General features: G+C 37.0%; 1 protein-coding gene and 1 pseudogene across 1 annotated transcript in view; both read right to left on the bottom strand.

The window, feature by feature from the left end:
* Positions 1-27,776, bottom strand: part of Pibf1 (progesterone immunomodulatory binding factor 1) — a 239,713-nt gene that overhangs the window by 114,549 nt on the left and 97,388 nt on the right. The gene's annotated exons all lie outside the window — the stretch shown is intronic.
* Positions 26,436-27,572, bottom strand: LOC144250312 (solute carrier family 25 member 44 pseudogene; annotated as a pseudogene).

Genomic DNA, 27,776 nt, shown 5'->3' with positions numbered 1-27,776 from the left:
TTTTTTTTTTAATCTCTGATGGAGAGTTCTGAGACTCTCTGGTATCTGAACTCATTTTACGCTCAGATTGTGAATTTATTGGACAGCCGTGTTCATTTATCTTAAACTTGATGGGAGAATTTCTTCTGGTTTGTTGGAGGGGAGCTTCCCTGACTCACTGAGTCACTGCATGCAAAGTACTGACACTATTTATTCCTTTTATTTATTATCTTTCTATTCTAGAAACCAATATTTTTGGTTTTCACCTTGCTGCTAGCTTTCTGAATTGCCTAATGGCATTTTTCTCTCAGCCTTGTTTTAACAGTCTTGGGAAGCTGCTATCATATTGTGGGTATCTTTAATCTGCCATTTTTTCTCTAATCTGTTAACTTTTTGAGGAATTGCAACACTGTTTTCCTATGTTGTTGTACCATTATACATTCCTTTGTTGCATTATTTCACACTGTCACCAGAAATAATAAGGATGCTAATTTATCTACATCCATATCAATACTTATCATCACCTGCCTTTTAAATTATAGCCAACCTAAAGGGTATGAAGTGGTTAAAAAATGTTTCATTTAAAAAATTATTAATTTGAAATTTTACTTACATGAAAATGTCCCTTTATTCCTCAGGGAAAACGGTTTTTTATAAAGATAAATGCAAAAATCATGTAAAATCAATACCTTTTCTACATGCTAAACTATGGGACACAAAAACACCACATTAAAACATTCTGGATCAGTCATTTAGAATGTGATGCTGACCTTTAAGATAATTTGTTTTGAAAAGATTAACAACAAATTTGGCCCTTTTGTGGATTTAGAACACAGCAGGCAATTCTGATATCCACCCCAACTCCAAAGAAGTAAAGATAGCTTATAGTGCTTTCTTTTCTCATTCATTACATAAACAGCAGATAATATTTATATATTTAGAATACAGACAATTTAACAAAAGTTAAATAGTTAACTTCTCCAGGAGATGACAATAATTATCTCCTGGAAATTTGAGTATATTGTTTAATATAGTCAAGCTTCTATAAAACCATATGATTTGATGGGATTAATCTATTCTCATGTTGTTTATTCAGTAAAGGAATCTGCCTCAAATTATTATGCCTTTGAAATAATTTCAATTACATTAATTTTATAAACTGAGCTGTGAAAATGTTGAATACTGCAGCTACAAATGTAGCTCTGGCAGTGAGGAACTGGTTGATGCGAATAGCTCAGCCCAACAGTTTCAGGAAACTCCCACCTAACCTGTTTTGCTAAGTTAACTTGTCACATTTTACTTTGTTGACTCAGACTTCAACTCATCCTCTCAATTTGAACCTTATTTGAACTAAGTCAATATTATTCACACATTAACAACTTTATGTCTGACATTCTAATTCAGCATAGTAACCTTAAGAGGTCAAATTTCCCATAAAGTTAAAATACAGTCAGAATCAGAATCTCCACTTATTCTCACAACCATTTCATTCAGATCCCGAAATGTGGCTACCGTTGTCTTTATTTTGTATTTGCAAATGGGTTTTTAGTTTTTGTAAGATGCACCTGTATATCATATACTACATGTTAGATAGCAGAACTTCCTAGAATACATTGTTTGCTGTAAATAAATATTCACTGCAAATGAAATTTGAGAGCTGAAAGTACAAGGAGAAAAAAGGGGAAAATCAACCATTACATAGGACCTACAAAGAAGTTAACCCATAAGAAATGCTCTCAGGTTATAAGAATTGAACTCCAAATAGTATGGCATGTCCTGTGATGCAGAGAAACAAACACAGGAGAGACATCAACATGACATTGGATCCTCAGTACTGGGAGTTTTTATTTGAATAAAGCATTGGACAAAACATCAAATAACAGGTTTTCATAAGAATATTTATATGGGTAGTCTTTCCATATAGACCCCAAGGAACTTTTACTCATTACACTCAGATGTATTAGACCATGTACATACATGGTTCATTCCTCATTCTATCAATCAGGTTAACATTGAGTACTAAGGTGAATGATCCATATTTTGTGCACTATTAACCTTTTATTTAATCTCAGTTTTTTCTAATGAGAAACAACTGATCTTTGAATTTGTTTACGAAATATTCATGGCTTTCACTATGTTAAAACTGGACATTTATTTTGAACCCAGTTATCTAATATCATTTGGTAGACAAGCAGTATAAGACAAAATACCCAAAAGAGTACTGTGTTCAGTGATGAGGTTCTTGTTATCCCCAGAACCAGGACTAGTAGTCCTTCTATTAAGAAGTTTAAGATCTGCTTCGGTTTGGAAGTAAGATCATGAAGCAGTTGAGGCAAGGACAACTGTGTGTAGATAAAGAATATGGGAATAAGATCTTGCCCCAAGATAGACTGGCAAAAGAAGCTAAACTAAATGACTGGATCTCTTGCACTGGTAAAGGTTCAATGAAGGGTTTTTAGTAGTCAGATATTAGACAGACAGTTTTGAAAGATACACTCAATACTTCATTGAATTACAGAGAGATGGGTCAATAAAATATTGTGGCTTAGAAGAATATATGGGAGCAGGTAACCTTGGCTGGACCAATAAATCCTTTGTGTGAGCAGGATAATTTAATTCTAATTTCTAAGCAAGAGGATGCTGATAAACTTTATACACTTGAAAGGAGTGCACGAAACAGATGGGCTGAAATTTCCAGGCAGGAAGACTTTGGTGGATTTAGCTTCAATAAACTGGAGTTGACAAGAGCAGAAACTGACCTCTCTAAACTCAGAATTCAATCTTGCTCATAAAAATAATATGTTTATATTTTCACTTGTTTCTTTCTCTTTTTTCTTTGCACAAGTAAATATTTCCAAATTTATTTTCAATTCTCTAAGTAACTTGTTGAATCCATTCTTATGCAAAACCTTTGAACAATTACAAAGAATATAGACCTCTTAATCATCACTTTAAACTCCATTTCTTCTTTCAGAGATTACCACTGTTATCAGTTTTCTGTGTATCTTTCTAGTTCCCCCACCAAAATAACATGCATTTGTTCAGACATGAATGGATATCTCAATCTCCTTTTTCTTTTTTAAGCAGATAGTATCATATCACATATACTATTTTTCTGTAACTTCCTTTTTCCACTTAATGTTTTAGAATAATTTCATGTCCATACCTCATTCTTTTCATTTTCATTCTTATGACTACAATGTGGACATAGTGACATGATTAATTCCAATTCGTTTAATTCTAAAATGATAAACATTTAGAGAATCTCAAAATGCTTCAATGATTATATACAATGCTTTAAATATCATCCTGATAAATGCCTCCTGTGCACAAGCAAATGTTTTTCACTATGAAGCAGAACTATTGGGTCAAAAAGAATTTAAATTTTCATGCTGCCCAGTATTCCTACTGAATGGCTAAATCAATTTAAAATGTTACTAGAAGTGTATGAAATATTGTTATTCTATATCCTCACCAATATTTTCATTGCAATCTACAAAAAATGTTTATTCTATGCACATTATATACATGAATAATACCATTATACAGAATTTGCTACCCTCTTTTCCCTCTGATATAATAACTTAAAAATTCTCTCTGGTTATTAAAATCTCTTCATAAATACCATTTTTTTTGGCTTCATAAATTTCTATTCTTAATAATTCCTCTATATTAGACATTTAGCCTTTCCCCAATTTCTTATCTTCATTTCCCTTCCAAATAGTACCACCCAGTTTATTTACTCACTCAGTACAGTGGGGTTTACTGTGAACAAAGTTTGAATTTCTAAAAACAAAGTACATCTGTAAAGGAAGAAGGGTGTTACAATGAAAAACTGCTCCAAGGACTGGGCTGTAAAGTAACTGTATTGAGCAATACCAACTCTGCTGGAAAAAGTTTATGGGCCCCTAATGTGCTGTTGTGGGTAGAGAATATTTTCACTTGTTTCCATATAATTATTTTTTTTAATTTTTTAAGACAAGATCTCACTATGTTGTCCAGTTTGGCCTCAATCATGTGGGTTCAAGCTTCTACTTCAATGGTTGTGACTACAGGAGGATGCCATTGTGCCCAGCTTTTTTTCCATAAATCCTGATGTGTTTCTTTTCAAAACAGAAAACGGACTCATTATTTACATATATATGTAGATATGAATCATGGATATAGCTATAACCGCTTGAAGATATTAATGGTAATGTAAAATAAAAAGAAGTATACATGCTGAAGAAATGATATACTACTTCATAGGTAAAGCTATTTAGAGAAGGAAGGTGACAGAAAAAATCAGTTGTTTTTACATCACTTGATTTGACTTAAATTAATTCCACTAAAGGCAACTCAAAATGTTTTGATATAGATTTAAAAAATGAAAATTAAGTATTTTCCACTTAAGTGACTTTGGTTGACATATAACTTACTTCTCAAGTCAAGTGTTATTAGCCAAATACAGCATGAATTACTTATCATTATATCATCAGTATCTAGTATAAGTCTTTCACTGATTAATTTTTAAAATAACCTATAAACATTTCAAAAGTTTCACATTCCAGAAGTAAGAACCCCTGCTCTGCAATATCTCATCTATAGTTTGTAACCTTTGAAAAAAGAAAAATATACACAATTTTATTTAGTTCTCTGTACTTTAAAATGTCTAAAATTATATACATATATTTATATAAATTAATACTGCAATTTGCAACAATTTTGAAAGGCAATTTGTGATAATCTAGATATTTGAAAATATGATTTCATATCACCATGTCTTTACTATTTAAAATGACAGTCTTTTCTTTAAAGATCAGAATCTCCTGTTATTCATAGTACATACCAACTTGGTTTTTTTTTTTTTTCCCTTTCTTTTTTTTAGTGCTGGGAATCAAACCCAGGGCCTTGCTCATACAGGAAAAGCACTCTAGGGCTGGGGCTGGGGCTAGGGCTGGGGCTCAGTGGTAGAGTGTGTGCCTAGCACGTGCGAGGCCCTGGGTTCAATCCTTAGCACCACATAAAAATAAATAGATAAAATAAAGGTATTGTGTCCAACTATAACTAAAAAATAAATATACAAAAAAGAAAGAAAAAAGGAAAGAAAATAGACACAGCTTGCTCTCTCGCACGCTCTCTCTCTTCTCTCTGCCCCCACCTATACATATATTTAATCCCCCCCCACATCTATTTATTTTTATTTTGGTACTGGGGATTGAAATCAGGGCCTCCTGCATATTAAGCACACACTCTTACTATGGAACTATACCCCCTATGTCAAAGGGAAATTTCTTCCCCCAGTGCTAGGGATGGAACTCAGGACTTCATTAGGTGCTAGGTAAGTTCTACCACAGTGCTATAATTCTAGCCTTCTATGTGTATTAAATGCCTTGCTAGTAGGATATTTTTGTTTTCTAAGCAAAAACGACTCTGTGCAATGAGAAAAGTTACTCATAGAAGTATATCGCAAAATTTTCAAGACAAGTATATCTGAAATTTTCAAGACAGAAAATATGTTAAGCTCAAATATAATTTATTAGAGAATATATCTAAAATTGCTTCCTTTTCATATGGATATTAAAATAGAATGTTATCTAATAGTTTATTTTTGTGCATTAATGCTATCTATTATGGCACCAAGTTTCTGTTCACTGTTTAGTTATATCTATTAAACATTTTAAAATACATAACAAGATATTGAATAAAAATAATTTTCAATGAAAATTAGGGGAGTAATTACAGAAGTTTAAAAATATGCATATAAAATGAAAGAGAAACAGAATTCTAGTAACTCTAATCTTTCCTTTTTAGTTATAAAATTTTCCAAATTGAAAAGCAAGCACCGGAAAACTTATAAAACCACCATCAATGTTGCAACAATGATTACTGTAGGACATGAGGAAGGAATTTAAAAGGCATTTGGGTATTTGTCCAAATGTTTCTGCCATTTAGATGATTTCTTCAACCAGTTCACTTTTCAGCTGTAATACTACATCTGTCATTTTTGGCTTACAAACTAATTCTTAAATGAATGTGAGAGATCTTTTTTTTGCTGAGTTAAATACGCTGAGTATGTTTAACAACTGTACCATGGATTTATAAGAATTTCAAGCATGCATTTAAAGTAATTCAATGCATCTATCCTATTATGATCAAAATAAAACAAGTAAGAACATTAATAAAATAAACAATATGTAGTAATATTTGGCCATCTTATGAAGGGCAAAAGTAGGTTCTACAGGTATGTGGAGATAAAAGTACTTAAGTGAAACAAACATCATGAAAAGAATGTTGCCTTAAAATAAATCAAAGCATGCATGAGATAAAATTAGAGTAAAACATTTTGTAACAGTGTTTGAATGGTTTGCTGTTTTTCCTTTTGTGGCAACATGACAACAAACACTTAAAATTCAGCTTGAATCATCCTTTGAATCAAGAGTATTTATTACATCAGTGCTTCAGAACACTCAAAGCTATTTCACGCTGCTTTCAATATATATATGAGTGTTGAGCTATATTTAAGGAAAAAAACTCAGAATATGTGCACAATCTAAAAAGTCATTAGAAAAAGCACTTTTTTGGAAGATGCTTTTATAAAAATTAGTAAAACGTATTAACAGTATCAAGATGAGGGAAAATCATTGGTTTTCGTATTTTTCCATAATATATAGCTCAAAGAAAGGATACCAATTATTATAGTTAACATAAAAAGCTCTGTAAAAGGAAAAAGGAATATAAAAATCATTGATTTATGTAACTTTCTGATAACAGGCAAGCCCTATTAATCTTAATTTCTGAAAATGGGCTAAAGAATTCCATAAGACCTCTAGGAAACTTCTGAACAAGGATTTAGAAATCATTACTGGGTCTTCAAACCTAGGTACTTTGGTAGTAGAGATGCCTCATTAACAAGACTTTTTTCTTTTGAAGTACAAAAATGACTCCAGAGCTTGATTTTATCCAGTCCAGTCAGGGAGAACCAGCAGAACCAGTTGTGGACTTCTAAGAACCCAAGATGCTACGGCTCTATATTAGAATTAATAAATCAACATCTCTGGGTAAAAAAAATCATATTGAGTTTTTGGGGACTAACTGAGCTAATGCAAGTCAAATGCTTAAAACAGTGCATTGAACAATTACAATATAAGTTACTTGACTATGGAAATCTTGTCTAATCCATCTTTGAATCCATCTAGAATATTAGCTAGTACATTAGACATTTTTTTTTTGGTACTGGGATTGAACTCAAGGGCACTCAACCACTAAACCACAACCCTAGCCCTATTTTGTATTTTCTTTAGAGACAGGGTCTCACTGAGTTGCTTAGCACCTCGCTGTTGCTGAGGCTGGCTTTGAACTCACAATCCTCCTGCTTCAGCTTCTGGAGCCACTGGTATTACAGGCATGTGCCACTGCGTGCAGCTACATGAGACATTCTTAATGGATCTTTATTAAATGAATGGAGTCCATATTAACCATGAGATTGTCAGGCATTATAAAATTTAAATTGCTAAAAAAAAATGTTCAAGTTAAGACAGAAAACATTAAACTATCAAGAACTAATCTGATGAGGGGCAATCTCTTCTGAAGTATGACAGAGATTATTATTTCCAGGTTTAGGTGCCAGTATAAGATGAAAACAAATTATAGGTAAAAAAGAAAGGAGAAACCAAAATGATTATAGGTTAGGTATGACTGAGCTACAAGAAAGATTAAAGTTTCTAAAAATGTACAGTTTGGATAATGATTAAGGTGGTAGAAGGAGACATGACAACATTGTAAAAACATTTTAAAAACAAATGCAAAAGACAGAGCAAAGTTAGTAAGACAGGACCTATCTAAATTCTATAATGAGTTAAAATTATTGCAAAATGTACACACAATTTAGGAATCTAAGTGTGACTCACTAGCCTATCTGCAAGAATATAATAAAGTCTACCATGAGGACACACAAAAAAGAAGTGAAGAAGAAAAGTACAACATGATGACATTATGTAATGAGAAGAACAAAATCACTTTGTTAGGTCTACTTTCCCATTTCTCTCATTAGACTTATTGGTAGACTTACTGGGCTAAATAATAATTACTTAGTAGTTTTTCTGTAAACTACCACTTTGATTTTCAGACATGTAGATTTAAATATGTTCAGTAAATTTATATTTTACTGAAATAAAATATAAATTTACTGAACATATTTAAATTATATTCAGTAAACACATTATATCATGACCATATTTTTATTTTCTACAGCTATTCAACAAATGAGAAAGCTTATAAGGATCCAGAAAATTTCTATATCCCTAGGTGTCTATTTTAACCATCTCCTCAAAGCTATAAACACTTCAAAATAAAAAAGAAATAATAAAACACCTGATAAAATCAGGGAAGCTAAAAAACAAATTGAATGAAAAATTCCATATTTTAAAGTCTCTTTCATTATTTTGAAGAAATGACTTTTCTTAAATATCTTCCTGGGCCTGACTTTTTCTCCTATACTTTTCCCAACAGAAAGGGTTGCTCCTCCTCTTTAGGATAGTAAAAATTTGGCATATTAACTATTTCTCTGCCTTCTATTCTTGTTCTCACTTGCTATTATAATCATGACCCAAGTGGGTTGTGAAAGACTTGGGAAAAAACCCATTTATGAACTCTAAAGGCATTTACTAAGGGGAAACTTGAATTGGCATACCACCTGTCAGCATGCATAGAGAACTAATATAAAGGAAAAAGAGTTAACATCTGAGCGCCTATGTTTTAATTTTACTTTCTCTCTCTCTCTCTCTCTCTCTCTCTCTCTCTCTCCACTCAACCCCTAACACAAAAAATTTAAGGTTATTCTCTCTCTCTTTTTTTTTTTTTAGAGATAAAGACACTGAAACTCAGAAAAATCAATAACAATATAATACTTATCAATAATAAAATAAGTAGAAAAGTTGAAATTTGCACCCAAGTTTGCTTCAAATTTCTCTTACTGTAAAATATCTTGTATCAAGAAAGAAAAAAGTTTTAAATAAAAATAAAACGTACCCCAAACACCCAATTTCCAGCAACACTGAGTGTGGACAGAGACAACAAAAGTGGGAAGATAGTAGTGACCTGTATTTGACTGAAAGGTGAACAAAGAAGAAAACAGGCCCAGGCACTCCACAAAACCAAAATACACAAAGGCTATCCATGGGATGACGAAAACCTTTGATTTGGGTTAAGGGGTCGGGGGTTCAGGACACTACACAGTGGTACTGAAGTCTAGACTAGAGAACAGTTATTTTTCTTGCTTTGGACAAAGATGGCTTCATGCTTTACCAATATTTACCGTATATGCATGAATATACAGGTACACACACCAAAAAAAGGCCTTTCCCCCAATCATCTTTAGACAATAAACAATGCAAAATTTGCTTATGTTATTCATTTAAAGGAATCAGTAAAAATAGAAGCAAAGACAGTTAACAAAAATAAAATAATTATTTGGGGAGAAAGCCTCAAACTACACCAAAATTAGGTTTTAAAGATTATTTTATAAGGAAATATAAGTAGTCATATTTTGGAGACCACAAACACACGAATGGAAAACAATTTTTTGGAATGGTTATGGTGGCTAAAGATGAAAATTCAGTGACATCATCATCAACGGATTAAAAAATAGTAAAAATAATAAAAAATCAGTGAGGATGAGTATTTTTAGAAAACAAAAGATGATTCAAAAAGTGCCTTAAACAATTTTTAAAGTTCATGAGGTTGAAGTAATCTTTTATGTCTGATGGTTTTAAATATCTACATGTAACTATATTAAGGATTCTGAAACCATGTTGTGTTGGGTTCAAATTCAATATATGCCCCTTTTCTACCAGTATATCTCTGTTCTATCTTTATAACATATGGTGATATTAGAGACAAGCTTATAAGGTTATTGGAGAAATTAAATGAGTTAATACTGGAAAAATCTTAATAGCATGCTGGCATAGTAAGTACTATGTAGAGGTTTATCAAATCAAATATCAAAGTTTGCCAAAGTCTTTTATTGGAAAAAAAAAAAAAGCCTGTCATGGGAAAAATTACAGGTGACTTTGTATGTTTCCCTGACCATACAATTCCAGTGTTTAGTATGGCCTTGATGTCTCATCACATTCCATCTTTATCTTCCTATGAGCCATGAGATGCTTTAATTATTTAAAATACAGACATCTGGAAGCACAGACCTTGATTTTTCTTTTAGTTAGTGGAGTATAACATGTTATCCTTACTAAGAAACAGAACTATAAGTTCAAAGTCATAACTTTCTATTCACTTAGCTAAAAAGATGCATTGGAAAGAAGCGTTGATGTCCAGGAATTATTACAAACAGTAATCCACCTATTCAGACTTGTAAATGGTCTTAGAGGAGGAGATGAACAATGACCACTGCCACTTGACTGATGCTGCTGGAAAGCTGGCATAGATGCTTCAGATAAAAGATTGGCAAACTTCTCTTTAGGTTTTATGGGCTACAAAGCCTCAGCTGTGACATAATTAAACTGAGCAGATGTAGCAGGAAAGCAGCCATGGACAATACATAAGCAAATGAGTGTGACTGTTTCAATAAAACTTTATGTACATTAACATTTGCATTTCACATAATTTTCATGTGTCATGAAATACGTTTTTTTTTCTTTTTTTTTTTTCCCCCAGTAATAAAAAATACAGAAGCCACTGTTAGCTTTCAGGCTATCCATAAAAAGATGGTAGACTGGATTTTGGTCAGGCCATAGTTTGTCAACCTGATTTGAATTAAGAAAAGCTCTGGGAAATCAGTAACAATATGCAGACCAAATCTATGACCTGGTGTGAAATAATTTTATTCAAATCTATTACACTATTTTATCCTCTATATGGTCATTCTAAAAACTGCCTTCTTTTATTAAGCTTTTCAAGTCATTCAGATCCCTTTTCATCTAATGAACCCATGCCATTTGATGGCTTCTTCTTTTTTTTTTTTACTAAGGTCAGGATCTAGCCAACAAGATTTCTTCCAATTCCTGCCTTTCCACCTCAAAACTTATTGATACCCTAATTTTCTCTATTCTTACACTCCTCAGAGTTAAAAAGAGTTTGAAGTTCTCTGCTTTATTTCTTCATACCCAAATGTTTTTACTCCCTCAATTATCACCACTTGAATACATTTCCAGACTTTCCCTTTCAAAGCATCCCTTCTCTGCTCACATATATGTTTAGCTTTCCTGGGTCCTTTACAAAAAAGAGAAAGAAAACAAGAAAAAAGAAGCTCAACCTAAAGTTAATGCTTTCTTCCTTTCTCATTTGTTTAGTTGCTGCCTCTGTATCTTCATAAATTTCAATCTTAGAAGCTTGTTTCTACTCCCACAAATCATCTTTAAATAGAGGCCTTATATTTTCAATTTCTTGGCTGATTCTTCTCCTTCCCATAAAAGCACAGAAACATATTTGAATATTGGCATGATTATTCATCAACTGGCCATATATTTTTTTTTCCTCTTAATAAAAGCCCAATAGTGACTTCTAGTGTCTGATAAACCTTGTAAGAAGCTTGGAATTTATCACTTCAACCTAACAACGAGTACAAAACCAAACAAACTGAAAAATCCACAATTCTTTCTTAGATTCATAAGAGAAGTGAACCCATAGGGCAAATTGCTCCCAAAATTGGACAGACAGACATACACAGAGAATCTCAAATATGCCAGGGAAGAAACCAACATGGAGAAACCTCCATGGGAATCAGGGCTGAGATAAAGAAATCTGACTATAACTGATGAATGGCTGGAAGCTCAAGGTAGACAAGTGTTATGATTTAGATTAGGTATTCCCCCAAAACTCATGTATTAGATAATGCAAGAAAGTTTAGAGATTAAATGATTGGGTTATAAGAGGTTTAACCTAATCAGTACATTAATCCTCTAATAGGCATTAACTTGGTAACTGTAGGCAGATAGGGTGTGGCTAAAGGAGATGTGTCCCTGGGGGACATGTCTTTGGGGTATATATTTTGTGAGCAGAGCTTTCTCCTTCCTGGTGATGTCTTGAGCCACTTTTCCTCCATTACACTCCTCTACCATGATGTTCTGCTTGCCTCAGTTCCCACGGAATGAAGTTGGCCATCTATGGACAGAGACCTCTGAAACCATGAGCCCCCAAACAAACTTTTTATCCTTAAAATTGTCTTGTCAGTTCTTTTGGTTATAGCAAAAAAAGCTGACTAAAACAACAGGTATGAAAGATGAAAAATCCAGAGATATCCAGTCATTCCCTGTCCCCTTTTGTGAGTGTTATTTCATGGAGCTTAACCAGGAGCTCTACCAGGTTCTCAGAGTACACAGCGGGATGGGGGTGGGGGATCCCCTCTGCTTTTAGAAAGTGGTGGAGAAAAGAGGGGCGGCACTTTGAAATACACTAGTGCCACTCTGTTTTTCTTAACGGGGTGTGTTAAGTTAACTTGAGTCTAACCTTATTTAGGACTTTCTCAAGCCCAACTGACCAGAGGGAAGGGAAATACCAAAGCCCACTCTAGGTATCCTGTCAAACCTAAGGAGGAAAAGACTGAGATGAACGGGTGAAATTCAAAGTCCAGCTCACTGAAGACTGAGACCTAATCATGGGACTTCAGAATGATTTCCCTCCCCACTCACGTTACTATCATATTACCAATGGCCCATTTACCACAGTTGCTTTTTACCCACTGCATCATCTGGGTTATCATGGAAAACTTACAAGATATACTGAATGCCAAAAAACACAATTTAAAGAGAAAGAACAAGTATCAGAACCAGATTCAGATACAGCACGAAGGCAAAAACTGTCAGATCAAGATTTAAAAATAAGTATGGTTAATATTCTCAGGGCTCTAATATAAAGAGTATACAGCATACAAGATAAAGTATACTGCATACAAGAATAGATAGGCAATATAAGTAGAAAGATAGAAATTCTAAGAACTGAAAAAAATGCTAGAGATCGGAAATAGTGTTTTAGATATAATATCTTCAGTGGTGTTATTAGTACACTGGACATAAATGAGGAAAGAACCTCTGACTTTGGGGCTATTTTAATATAAATACCCATAGCTAAAAAAGCAAAGAGAAAAGACTGGAAAAACAAACAAGTAAACAAACAGAAGAGAATATCCAATAACTATGGGATAACTACAAAAAATTCATGTAATGGGACTAACAGAAGGAGAAAAAAGAGTAAAGAAGACAAGAAATACCAAACACACACACACACACACACATCCCTAAACCTAGGCACAATAAACTACAGAAATTCAACGATATAATAGAAAAAAAATCAAAATAAGTCAAAGGGGGGAAAATATTATCATACAGTGGGTAAAAATAAGAATTATAGCTGAATTCCCAGAAGCCATCCAAAGAAGACAACTCTGGAATAAAATACTTGAAGTGTAGAGAGAATCTCTGAAATCATCCTTCAAAAGTGAAACAGAAAGACATTCAGAGGCAAATAAAAATTGAGAGAATTTGTTGTCTGTAGATTTGCCTTAAAGAAATGTTAAAAGAAGTTCTATATAGGGAAAAAAATGATAGAGGTAGAAAACTCAAACCAACAGAATGAATAAAAAAGTTGTGCAAAGAAAGAACAAAGGTAAAATGAAAACTCTGTGTGTCTTATTCTTATCAGATGTAACAGATAAGAGTGTGTTCAAAATAATAATTGCAACAATGTACCTGATTATTACTATGGTTTAGATGTGAGATGTCCCCCAAAAGCTCATGTTTGAGACAATACAAGAAACTTTAGAGGTAAAATGATTGGATTATGAGAGCCTTAACCCAAACAGTGAATCAGTCTCCTGACAGGGATTAACTGAGTTAGGTAACTGAAGGACAGTAGGGTGGGGCTAGTGGAGGTTGGTCATTGAGGGCATGTCTTCAAGTTTTTTATTTTGTTGTGGTAAGGAAAGCCCCCCCACCTCACCCCCTGCCCGCCCGCCTTCTTAGCAGCCATGTCTAGACCTGCTTTTCCTCTGCCACATTATTCCGCCATGATGTTCTGCCTCACCTGGAGCCCTGAGGAAGAGAGCTGACTATCTATGGACTTAGACCTCTGAACTCCATGAGCTCCAAAATAAACGTTTCCTCATAAACATTTTTTTTTTGGACAGGTCTTCTATCATAGCAGTGAAAAAGCTGACTAAAACAATTATGTATGCTTATGTATAAGTAAAATGAATGACAGCAATGATATAAGGAACTGGAGGGAGAAAGTAGGTTTATTCTGTTTTTGTAAGGTATTTGTACTACCAGTGAAGTGACAGAACATTATCTGAAAGTGGACTGGGATTAGTTGTAAATGTCTACTACAAACTCTAAGGCAATCACTAAAAAAATTAAGTAAAATTAAAAAAAAATTAAAGAAATATGACTGGTATACCTAGAAAGAAAAGAAAATTATACTACATAAAGTGCCAATTAAAACCACAAAAGAGGGGCTGGGATTGTGGCTCAGCGGTAGGGCGCTCGCCTAGCATGGTCGGGACCCTGGGTTTGATCCTCAGCACCACATAAAAAAAGGCATTGTGTTGTGTCCATCTACACCAAAAAATAAATATTAAAATTTTAAAAAAAAAACCCACAAAAGAGGGGCTAGGGATGTAACTCAGTGGTAGAGCTCATGCTTAACACTCACGAGGCTCTGGGTTTAATGCCCAGCAAAAACAACAACAACAACAAAACAAAAAAGAAAAAAGCCCCTACAAAGAGCAGAAAAATAATGAAAGACAAAAATAGGAACTAAAAAAAAAAAAAAGACAACATGAAAAACTAACAAATATGGTAGGTATTAATAACTATACCAAAAATCACTTTGAATATTAATGTTCTAAATAATGCGATTAAAAGACAGATTGTCAGAAAGGCCTGAAAAATAAGACCCAAGTATATGTTGTCCACAAGAAAATCACTTTAAACATAAAAGCATATATAGATTAATTAAAAAAAATTTTTTTGGTCTTTTTGTGGTGCTGGAATGAAGCCAGGGCCCTATAAATGCTAAGCAAAGAGTACCACTGAGCTACCATCAGCCCAAGACACATGTAGATTAACAGTAAATGGATGGAGGAAAATATAGCATAACACCAATTTATGTGAGAATAGCTATATTAATTTCAAGCAGAACATACTTCAAATCACAAAAAAGTTATCAGATAAAGGACATTATATAATGATAAAGTAATCAATTCTCCAAGAAGACACAACAGTGTCTTATCATTCATATTCCCACCAACAGATCATCAAAACTTATGAGGCAACACTAATAAAGCTGCAAGGAAAAGATGAATCCAATGCATATATAGAGAATTCAGTGCCAAAAATGGACATACCCAACAGGCAGAAAATCATTAAGGACATAGTTGAATTCAACACCACCATCGACAATCAGTTAGATAGAAATGTCATCTATCTAACACAAGTAAAATATACATTTTCCTAAAGCTCACATGAAACCTTTACAAAGACAGTCTGCATTTGGGGCCATAAAGCAAATGAATCAAAGACACTTCTTTTTTTTTTTTTTTTTTTTAAGATTACGGGTGGTTTATTTTTTTTTAATTTTTTATTAGTTGTTCAAAACATTACAAAGCTCATGACATATCATCTTTCATACATTTGATTCAAATGGGTTATGAACTCCCATTTTTACCCCAAATACAAATTGCAGAATCACATCGGTTACACATCCATGTTTTTACATAATGCCATATTAGTGACTGTTGTATTCTGCTACCTTTCCTATCCCCTACTATCCCCCCTCCCCTCCCCTCCCATCTTCCCTCTCTACCCCATCTGCTCTTATTCAACTCTCTCCGTTGTTTTTTTTTCCCCCTTTCCCTTCACAACCTCTTATATGTAATTTTGTGTAACAATGAGGGTCTCCTTCCATTTCCATGCAAGTTCCCTTCTTTCTCCCTTTCCCTCCCACCATTCATCTCTGTTTAATGCTAATCTTTTCCTCATGCTCTTCCTCCCTGCTCTGTTCTTAGTTGCTCTCCTTATATCAAAAAAGACATTTGGCATTTGTTTTTTAGGGATTGGCTAGCTTCACTTAGCATAATCTGTTCTAATGCCATCCATTTCCCTGCAAATTCCATGATTTTGTCATTTTTTAGTGCTGAGTAATACTCCATTGTGTATAAACGCCACATTTTTTTTTTTTTTATCCATTCATCTATTAAAGGGCATCTGGGCTGGTTCCACAGTCTAGCTATTGTGAATTGTGCTGCTATGATCATTGATGTGGCAGTATCCCTATAGTATGCTTTTTTAAGGTCCTCAGGGAATAGTCCGAGAAGGGTGATAGCTGGGTCAAATGGTGGTTCCATTCCCAGCTTTCCCAGGAATCTCCATACTGCTGTCCAAATTGGCCGCACCAATTTGCAGTCCCACCAACAATGTACAAGTGTACCCTTTTCCCCACATCCTCGCCAGCACTTGTTGTTGTTTGACTTCATAATGGCTACCAATCTTACTGGAGTGAGATGGTATCTTAGGGTGGTTTTGATTTGCATTTCTCTGACTGCTAGAGATGGTGAGCATTTTTTCATGTACTTGTTGATTGATTGTATGTCCTCCTCTGAGAAGTGTCTGTTCAGGTCCTTGGCCCATTTGTTGATTGGGTTATTTGTTATCTTATTGTTTAATTTTTTGAGTTCTTTGTATACTCTGGATATTAGGGCTCTATCTGAAGTGTGAGGAGTAAAAATTTGTTCCCAGGATGTAGGCTCCCTATTTACCTCTCTTATTGTTTCTCTTGCTGAGAAAAAACTTTTTAGTTTAAGTAAGTCCCATTTGTTGATTCTTGTTATTAACTCTTGGGCTATGGGTGCCCTATTAAGGAACTTGGAGCCCGACCCCACAATATGTAGATCGGAGCCAACTTTTTTTTCTATCAGATGCACAGTCTCTGATTTGATATCAAGCTCTTTGATCCATTTTGAGTTAACTTTTGTGCATGGCGAGAGAAAGGGGTTCAGCTTCATTTTGTTGCATATGGATTTCTAGTTTTCCCAGCACCATTTGTTGAAGATGCTATCCTTCCTCCATTGCATGCTTTTAGCCGCTTTATCAAATATAAGAAAGTTGTAATTTTGTGGATTGGTCTCTGTGTCCTCTAATCTGTACCATTGGTCCACCCGCCTGTTTTGGTACCAGTACCATGCTGTTTTTGTTACTATTGCTCTATAGTACAGTTTGAAATCTGGTATCGCTATACCATCAAAGGCACTTCTTTAAAGAAATACAAATGACCAACCAATGTGAAAAAAATGTTCAATATCACTAGCAATCAGGGAAATGCAAAACAAAACTACACTGGGATTTCACCTCATACCAGTCAGAATGGCAGTCATCAAGAATACAAATAATAATAAATGCTGGAGAGGATATGGAGAAAAAGGAACACTTTTACAATGTTGGTGGGATTGTAAATTAGTACAACCACTATGGAAATCAGAATGGAGTTTCTTCAAAAGACTAGGCATGGAACCATATGACCCGGCTATACCACGTCTTCGTATTTATCCTGAAGAATTAAAGTATCATACTACAGTTATACATGCATGCATATCCATAATTATAGCAGCATGATTCAAAACAGCTAAACTATGGAACCTGTCTAGGTTTCTGTCAATGGATTAATGGATAAAGAAAATATGGAATATACACAAAGGAATTTTATTCAGCATTAAAGAAAAATGAAATTATATCATTTACAAGGAAATGGATAGAACTAGAGACCATTATGTTAAGAAAAATGAATAAAAATAAACCAAATGTAGAAGGTCAAAAGTCATATGTTTTCTCATAGATAGAAGCTAGAGAGGAAAAAGAAAGGAAAGGTGGGAGTGGATCTCATAAAAATCAAAGGGAGATCAGTAGAGGAAAGGGAACAAGGGGTTGGAGGCAGAGATGGAAAGGAAAAGTATTGGGAAGTGATACTGGTCAGACTATATTGTAATTCATGTATATATAAATATGTAACAACAAATTCCATCATTATGTACAGTTATAATGCACTAATAAAAAAAGTGAGAAACATTTCAAAAAAAGAAAAAAGAAAAAGACAGCTGTGGGCACAGTGTTGCATGTCAGCAACTGGGAGGCTGAGGCAGAAGGATCACAGGTTCACAGCCAGCCTCAGTTCAAACAAACAAAAAGGGCTAGAAATGTAGCTCAGTGGTAAACCACCCATGGGGTCAGTCCCTGCTACCTAAAAATGAATAAATAAATGAAAGTGATAAAGAAAATCAATGAACCTTAAAGTAGAAGTGGTTCTTTGAAAAAAAAAATCAATAAAATCAGTAAGTCTTTAGTTGAGACAAAAAAAAAAAAGATAATAAAACAAATTGCTAAGCTGGGTATAGTGGTGCATGCCTGTAATCCCAGAGACTCGGGAGGCTCAGGCAGGAGGATTACAAGTCTGAGGCCAGACTCAGCAATTTGGCAAGGCCCCGAGCAATTTAGTGAGACCATTAATCAAAATAAAAAATTAAAAGGATTTGGGGATGTAGCTCAGGGGCAAAGCACTCAGGTTTCAATTTCCAGTACCAACAACAACAACAAAAACCCTAAACACTCTTACAAAAGATCCAGCAATCATGCTTTTTGGTATTTACCCAAAAGAAATGAAAACTTAATACACACAAAAATATGCACACTGATGCCTAAGAGCAGCTTTATTCATAACTGCTATAACTTGAAAGTAACCAAGGTTTCTTCAATAGGTGGATGGATAAATAAACCAAGGTACATTTGTACAATGGAATATTATTCAGCAGTAAAAAGATACATGCTATCAAGTCATAAAAAATATGAAAGTGCCTATTGCTAAGCAAAAGAAGATAGTCTGAAAAGGCTATGTATTACATAATTCCAAATACATGATGTTCTAGAAAAGGTAAAAATATAAAGACTGTAAACAATATTCTGTATGAAACTATAATGGTGGATACATGTCCTTACGGACTTGCCTAGAGAATGTGCAATCCCAAGAGCAATAGTTGACCAAGGATGCAGTGAGGAAATTAAAAAGAGATTGGACCAACAGTGAACCCTAATGTAAACTATGAACTTTGGGTGATAATGCTATGTCAACCACGTTCATTGACTATAACGAACATACCATTTTGGTGAGGGATGCTGACAATGCTATATGTGTGGAGGCAGAGATTATGTGAAATGTCTGTACCTTCTTTTCAGTTTTGCTATAAACCGAAAACTGTTCTAAAAAATAAAGACTATAACAAATTTAGCTTTACTGAGATATAATTTATACAAAAATTTATGAATTTTTAAGCATGTAAGTATATATTAGAGTTTTTTTTCCCCTTCCCACACTGGGGATTTAACCCAGGACATCATACATGCTAGGTAAATGTTCTACTACTGAGTTATATTCCCAGCTCTTTTTCATTTTATTTTGAGAGCAGTTCTCGCTAAATTTCCCAGGCTTGTCTTGAATTTGTGATCCTCCTGCCTTATCCTCCCCTGTAGCCAGTGATTACAGCTGTGCACAACCACACAGTTCTATATGAGTTCTGACAGATGTTCATAGTCATATAATCATAACTACATCACAACATACAATATTTCCACCACCCCTAAAACTCTGTTGCTGCTTTGCAGTCAATTGCCTCCTTCTACTAAACTGTTTTCCAAAAAACTATTATAAGTCTGCATTTACTTTATCATGTTCCATTTAACCAACAATCTTACCACAGTTAGTAATATCACTTAAAATCTAGCCACTCTAGTGGTTGTAGTGGCATTTAATTGTAGCTATAATTTTCATGTTCAGAATCTTTTCTAATGCTTATTGATCTTTTGTATTTGTGAGGTTCTATTCAAGTCTTTTGGTCATTTATAAACATTTTATTTTTGCATTATTGGTAATTGAACTCAGGGGGGCTTCACCACTGAACTACCTTCCCAGCTCTTTTTTATTTTTTTTTTACTTTGAGTCAGGGTCTTGCTAAGTTGCTGAGGCTGTCCTTTAACTTGAGATCCTTCTGCCTCAGTCTCCTGACTCAATGGGATTGCAGATATATGCCACCATACCCAGCTTAAACATATGAAATAGGGAAGCTTGTCTTTTTCTTAAGTTGCAAGAGTTCTGGACAGGTGTTTTTGCAAATATTTTCTCCAAGTCTGTGGCTTACCTTTTTTCTTTCTTATCAGAAGAACAAAATTTTCTTATTTTGATGAAGTCCAGTTTAACAAGTTTTTCTTAGTAGTGCATACTCTTTATGTTCTAATTATGCAATCTTTGATTTATCCAAGGTTAATCTTACACCTCTTTTTTTAAAACCTAGTTGTAGTCCTCATATTCAGATATATGAATGGTTATAAATTAATTCTTGCATGTGTAAATTAAGGGCTGAATTAAAATTTCTTACACATGGATATCAAAATCTTACATGTGGTTTGTTGAAAAGATTATCATTTCTTCATTGAATTATCCTGGCACCTCCATCCCTTTTCAAGATTGTTTTGGATATTCAGGTCCTGTGAATTTCTATGTAAATTTTAAGTTGGCCTGTCAATTTCTACAGAAAAAACCTTGAGTCTCAGTCAGGATTGCCTTGAATGTATAAATTAAGTGCCTCCAAGGAACATTTTAGCAATCATTAAGTGTTCAAATATATGAACATGATATATCTTTCCAATAAATCTTACATTTTCTTAGAAATATTTATTAGCTTTCAGTATACAGGTCTTATACTTCATATTTTAAGTTTCACATCTGAATATTAAATGTTTTTTTACTACTAGAAATAGTATTTTAAAAAATTTAATTTCCTTTTTTTTTGTGTGTAGTGCTGGAGATTAAACCCAGGGCCTTATTCACCTTAGGTAAGTTCTCTACCAGAGGTACATCTACAGCCTAATTTCCAATTTGAAACACCTTAACGCCAATATACAAAAATACAATTACTTTTTCATAATTACTTTGTATCTGCAATCTTGCTAAAGTCACTTATCAGTTTCAATAGCTTATTTGTAGACTACCACCACAGCATTTTAAGGAAACAACCTCCCTGAGAATCTTAATTTCCTCACATAAGAAAGGAAGAATATAAAAAACAAAAACTAAGACTAAAATTAAAAAATTAAACAAGCAAAAAACAAAACAAAACAAAAAGCCTCTCCTAAAAAATTTAGCACAGCTGGGTCTGGTGGCACACACCTGTAATCCCAGCAGTTTGGGAAGCTGAGGATGGAGGATCACAAGTTCAAAGCTAGCCTCAGCAACTTAGTGAGGCCCTAAGCAACTTAGCAAGACCTTGTCTCAAAATGAAACACCAAAAGGGCTGGGGATGTGGGTCAGTGGTTAAGTGCCCCTGGGTTCAATCCCTGGTACCAAAATCAACATCATCATCATCATCATCATCATCATCATCATCGCACAGTACTGAACCATTACAAATTTTCAGTACTTATTAAATCTCTTCCCAAATTTCAGAGTTCCTACTACAGATTTCAGCACTGATATGTCCCAAATCTTTATCTCTAGGCCTGAGCCTTTTCCAAGGCATGAAAGCCCTATTCCCATGTGTCTACTGTATTTCCACACAAGAATAGTGATTCAGCATTCAAGAATAAGTCCTAAATTGAAACTATAGCTTTCATTTACCTATGAATCACTTCCATTTTTCTCAAAGTTCTATTTCTAATAATTAAATCATTGTCATCTCAACTACCTAGACAATCTTGTGCGAATAATCACTGATAACTCTATAAGCTAGTTTTACATCTAGTCACTTATTACTTCCTATAATAACCATAGAGCTAACAGTGATAAAAACTATAACATCAATCTAAACCTCACAAGAGTTAAGTTACTATTATCACACTTTATAAACAAAGAAACTAATCCATAGAGGCTAAATGGGAGTCACGTACCCAGGAACAACAGAGCTAGTTATAATCCAGGCAGTACTTTTAACCACAAAATTAAATTGCCTCTAATGTTTGCAGGCTATAGAATTCACCTGTTAATCATGATAGTGGGACTGGGTGCTGATGATATTTGCAGGAATCCAATAAATGGTCCATTGAAATAAGTACTCCTCACCAGAGTTTTTTTGTTTTGTTTTTGTTTTTCTTAAAAAAGAAAGAAAGAAAGAAAGAAAGAAAAGAAAGAAAGAAAGAAAGGAAGGAAAAAAGAAAGGAAGAAAGAAAGAAAATAGCAGCAAAAATAAAATTACAACTGTTATCCCTTAGTCTTGTAGGAAATCCCAATTCAGAGTTTTCTGATAGGATGGGGCTGAAGAATGTGATATGCTTAATGTTTAAGAAAGGCTATTGTAAGGCCCTACCCTGTCTTTTTTTTTTTTTTTCAGGGGCTCGTAAAAACTTTTAATTACACTTCAAAGACATCGTACAGTGCAAAAGTGAATATTCCCTGCTGATTGTTAAGGTCTGTAGACAAGTCAAAATAACACCTGGTATTTTGCCAGAGAAATGTTAGAGTTCATAAAAAAGTTTGGATGGTGCCTGGCAAAATGCCAGAGGAAGTGGTTTGAGAAGTAACAAAAGTGAGCCATTAAGTGTGGAGATTCCTTATTGGTTGATTGATGTATCTAGTTTATGCTAATTAAGATAAACTGTGCAAAATGTATAAATAGCTCTGTTGTCCTACAATAAACGGCTCCTACTCCTGCTGTATCAACGTACACAAGTTGTTCGTCACCCCCCGGCTATTCTGCTGCAGCCGGACTGCGGCAGATGGTGGCCCGTTACGGGGAGCCCCGGGACACTCGGGGGTAAGTGACGAAAAAAAGCTGCCTGTCCATAGATAGGACAGGAGCAATCTGCTCGTCCCTAGACAGATAGGGCGAGAGGAAAAATGGCCATTTCAAGAAAATGGAGAAGATTGATACAGTATATTTGTGTCTTGTTTTGTCTCAGTGTATTGTATTGTCTTTATGATGAAAATATGGAAGGGGTGAGAAGTAAATTAATAAGGGAAAGAGACACCCCAGTGGAACCAAGAATAATTAGGGCATGTATTGATAAGAGCCCAGGAACTCTAGTCAGAAAGAAGAAAAAAGTTCAGAAGAAGAAGGATTATCAAAAAAAAAGTTGCAGCAAAAGGCTATTACTGAATACTTTTCGTTACCCGAGGGTGCGTGAATTGTTGCGGCGGCTGCCACGTGCACGAGCCAGTCATGGCACAGCAAGGGTTTTCCAAACAGCGGCAGCCGGCTCTTCCACTGCCGGGAGCCCAAATCTAGACCTGACCTGGAGGCACAGTCTAGCAGGCTTTTGCTCCCTGTGCCCGAAGCAGTTTGAGTCCGGGACACTCCCCAGGGCCATCTGGGGATGCCTGGGACACTACAGCTGGCAGAGGACGCTACCAGCGTCCCTGATGTTTGATCATTTACAATGCCAATAACTAAGCTACAATGGTTCTCCCACACCTGGAAGCTAATGAGTAATGAGCACTATTAAGGCTTATTTCAAATGTAACAAAACCTTGAGATAATGTACTAAATTGTTCATAAGGTTGTTTTCTTAGTGGAATGCTACAGGATTTTCTTTAGCCAGCGTTGCAGAGTTCCTGCCTTCCTCCCAGTGCCATCGAGGACGAGGATGGAAGAATTTCCAGTGTTGCTGAGAAGTGGAGGAGACTTTGGATCAAGCTAGCTGCCTGCAGAACTTGCCTGTGATTTAAGCTAGCTGCCTGCAGACCTGGACTGTGATTTACCTGGACTGTGAGTTAATCTATTGAGACACTGCTTTACCTAGACTGAAACAACAAACTGTAAACTACAACAAATTGTAACTCAATAACTTTGCTAACGGTGTCATTGCTGGTATAATATTTCCAAGGGCTTCTTGCATGGAGCCATCAAGTGGCTTGGTATTGTTACATTTTGTATCCTCCCTTTCTGTTTGTAGCAGGTTATTTATGGTGTTTCTGTAAAAACCACTATGGTCATTATTTAAATTAAACAAAAGGGGGATATGTTAAGGTCTGTAGACAAGTCAAAATAACACCTGGTATTTTGCCAGAGAAATGTTAGAGTTCGTAAACAAGTTTGGATGGTGCCTGGCAAAATGCCAGAGGGAGTGGTTTGAGAAGTAACAAAAGTGGGCCACTAAGTTTGGAGATTTTTATTGGTTGACTGATGTATCTAGTTTATGCTAATTAAGATAAGCTGTGCAAAATGTATAAATAGCTATGTTGTCCTACAATAAACGGCTCCTATTCCTGCTGTATCAACGTACACAAGTTATTCGTGTCTTCCCCCCCCCCCCCCCCCCCCCCCCCCCCGGCTATTTTGCTGCAGCCGGACTGCGGCACTGATATTCACAAGAGTTCATTGGGTCAGACGTTCACGTGTTTTCATTTCCCTCTCAGTGCTCCTGCAGTCAGGTTCCGGTCTTGCCCATTCTCCAGGAGTTTCTTCTAGTTTGGTTGCTAATCCATACATCAAATTGCGGGCTGCTTTGGTCTCCAAGTCGTAGGAAAATGGAAGTCCACGGTCTCATCCCCACCAATAACTGTCCTAAACCCAATCCCAGCTCCTAAACTATTAAGGGAAAGTAGGGGCCAGGGTCCCATTAATTCTCCACAACACCCTTGAAATCTGTGTGTGTGGGGGGACAGGTGGAAGACTGAGTACCCTACAGGAGAGGAGCGGGGAGGGAGTCACACCTGAGGCAGGAGAGGACCCACGTCAACACAGTGGGGAAGGCCGGAAGACCGGTTCAGAGGGAGAAGGGTGGCACTGAGAACACCATCCTCCAGTGCTCACTGGGAAAAGAGAGGAGGGCCCTTGCTTCCCTGTGTGGGTGGTTCTCAGGGTGAGTGATGAGTGATGGGCAGGAAGATTCGGAATGACCTGTGGGCCCAACCTTTAGGATGACTATTTGTGAAAAGAAACTGGAAGACAAAGTGAAGGTAGGGACAAAAAAAAAATTAATAAATAAAATGAATAGGGGAAAATCCTTAACTAGAGACAAGATGGTTGTCGGTGAAGGTAGTGAAATCTGGTTCAGAGTCAGGTATGGCCAGGGTGTAAGAATGTGGGAAATATCAAGGCTTCAGGTAGCTAGCACCTTTCAATGGCACCGGGGCCTTCCCCAGCAGGTGGGACCCTTAAATAGGTTTAAAGGATCATTCAGACCAAATGTCTCAAGTGGGAAGGCAGGGTTGACTGCCTCCTTCTCCTTCCATTCACTGCACCTCTCCACCCAACCCAGGCTTGGTGGAGGAGGTGGGGTGGGGAAGAATGAGGCAGGGGAGGAGGAGCGGGTTTCCTAGCTTCTGAGGGGAGCTTCAACAGATAATCTTGGCAGTATCAGGCTGGTAAATGCAGTGATCCTGGTATTAGGTGACTTCCTGAACTGCTCTTTATTCTCTTCAAGCACAGGGTACCATGACTGGGATGACTCTTTACACCCAGAGAGAAGGGAAAAAAACATTCCAGATCTCAGATTTCCACTGTGAGACACACTGTTGCGGTGAGTATGAGTGACTGGGGTGTATGTGTACCTCGTGGCTGCCTCTCAATGGGGTTGAGAACCTCCACTGTTCTCTGCTAGGCTGGGCTCAGCTGGCCTGATGGGGAACACATACCCTCTTGCTGCTTTCCAAACCAACTACTCTCTCAACCTGACTTTTCAAGGAGGTGCTCCAAGCCCAGTGTACCCGAGACGGCCCAACTTATTTAGAACTGTGCCCCCCACCCCACTGTCGTCATCTGGGCCAGGGGAAGCCAACAGCTCATATTGTATAGGGGCTGCTGGGGTTGAAGGGATAGGACTGGGATTGAGGAAAAGGCTACGTGACATTTTCCCACCTGTCTAAGGCAGGGGTAGGCTCTGACAGCAGGATTGGTGCTTTAGCAGGACTACGACAAGAGCCTGGTTCACAGACGTTTAAAAATATACACATAAAATAAGTATCAGCTTTTCTCCCCATCTCAATAACTCCTCCAAAGAAAAGATGAGTGCTCTGTAGAGACAGGGATTTTGCTGCTCTGACTGTGCAAAAGTGCCTGGCAACTTACCCCAAAGTGTAAGAAATGCAGAGTAGTCTGGTGGGCAGCTCAGACCCAAATTAAAAATGAGCTAGCCTCAGAGGTGACGTGGTAGAGGGTGGAGGGCAACTGCTTAGAGTCTGGCTGAAAGCCCACGAGGAGAAATCAGTGGTAATCAATAAGCTCTATGCACAGCTCTGCTCAGGACCTCAGGGAAGATGGAAAGGGAAGCCTGAGGGGGCTAGCAGGCCAGGGGAGGTGGGCCTCCAGGCCAGGAGCTGAGGAAGGGAGCCCAGTTCAGTAGGAGAATTAAAAATAGTTGGGGCAGGGTAGCCAGGCATGGAACCTCTTCAGCAAGAGCAGGCCAAAGTCTCTGTCCCTTTCCCAGACAGGCCACCTGGCCCAGGGCAGGGATGGGTATGTAGTGGGGGCATTAAAGAGGACACTCTCTTCCCTGCTCTGCCCCCAGCCCAGAGTAGTGGGAAACAGCCAGCTTCTCTACCCACCACTGGCTACCAGTGTCTTGAGTCCACCAGCTCCGGTCGCAGGCTGAGTTTCTTGAGGCTCTCATAGCCCCCCACAATGACGATGGTGGAAGGAGTAGCTGAGATGATTCTGGCCGAGAGGCCCTTCATGAGGCCCCAAGGTCCCTCTTCTGCCATCAGCTGTCTGAAGGTTAGGATGATGGAGCTCTTGCCTTCAACCTGCACACGAGTTCGGATGACATCCATGGGATTGGTGAAGATAGAGGCAGTGGCTGCAGCCGGGGGCCCCGAGATGGCTTGAAAGACAATGTGAGGGCACTCCTTAGGACACAGGTGCGAGAGCTGCTCTGCATAGAAGTGATAAAAGGGCCACCATATAGCACCGTTTGGGATATAGGTAAGCAGTGAAGCCACGTAGCCTCGGTAGAAGCCTCGAAGCCCATCAGCTCGCAGGATATGCCTGATGATGTCTTTCGTTTGGCCAAAGGCAATTATCCCGTGTCCCTCTGGGTTCCCACGCACCTGGAAGCGGCCCATTCTCTCCCCCTTGCGCTGCATCATCAGGTGCTGGGAGACCACGTCAATGGGCACTGTGATGCTCTGGGCCACAAGGGAGGCCGAGCCACCAGCCACTAATGATTTCACTGTGTTGCTCTGGCTGTAGTCAGCTACAAATTTCCGGGTGATCTCATAAGTGGTGACATAGCACTGGCCAGAGATGAGGGTAAAGGTGTTGACCAGGAACCCCCGGTAGAGGCCAGACACACCATCTGCTCGCAGGATCTTAATGAAGGCATCAAAGGTCCCATGGTAGAGGCTCTTGCCCTTCTGAACCTGAAGGCGGGTGCGGATGAGGGTAAATGGGTAGACGCTGACCCGGATCATCATTGTCATTGCTACACCAAACACGTAGAACTTCTTCTTGTCCAGATGTTCCCACTCAATGATCTGGATGTTTCGTTTGTCCTCCATTGTGCCTGGAGACCTTCTCAGACCCCGGCGGCTCCACCGAGTCTGAGGCGAACTCCAACCCCGGACCTCTAGGCCGCAGGCCCCGCTTGACCCTCCGTTCCCAGCGGCTGCCAGCCTCTGGTCGCATCTTCCTCCATCTCGACTCCCTACCCTGTCTTAAACAGTGTATATACTGGGACAAAAAAAAAAAAAAAAAAACACTGAAAAGATATGTCAGTGAGCTCTAATTCTGTTTTTACCAGTCCTAGGAAAAGATGAAGAAGGGGAAAGTGTACTCATGATTCGGTCTTTTAACTAGAAATGTGGCCCAAACATGATTGCAGAATATGGTCAAATATATT

The sequence above is a fragment of the Urocitellus parryii genome, chromosome 2 (genome assembly GCF_045843805.1).
Source record: "Urocitellus parryii isolate mUroPar1 chromosome 2, mUroPar1.hap1, whole genome shotgun sequence".
Taxonomy (NCBI): domain Eukaryota; kingdom Metazoa; phylum Chordata; class Mammalia; order Rodentia; family Sciuridae; genus Urocitellus; species Urocitellus parryii.
Note: the sequence above shows the minus strand (reverse complement) of the source record. Positions and strands in the feature narration are given on the sequence as shown.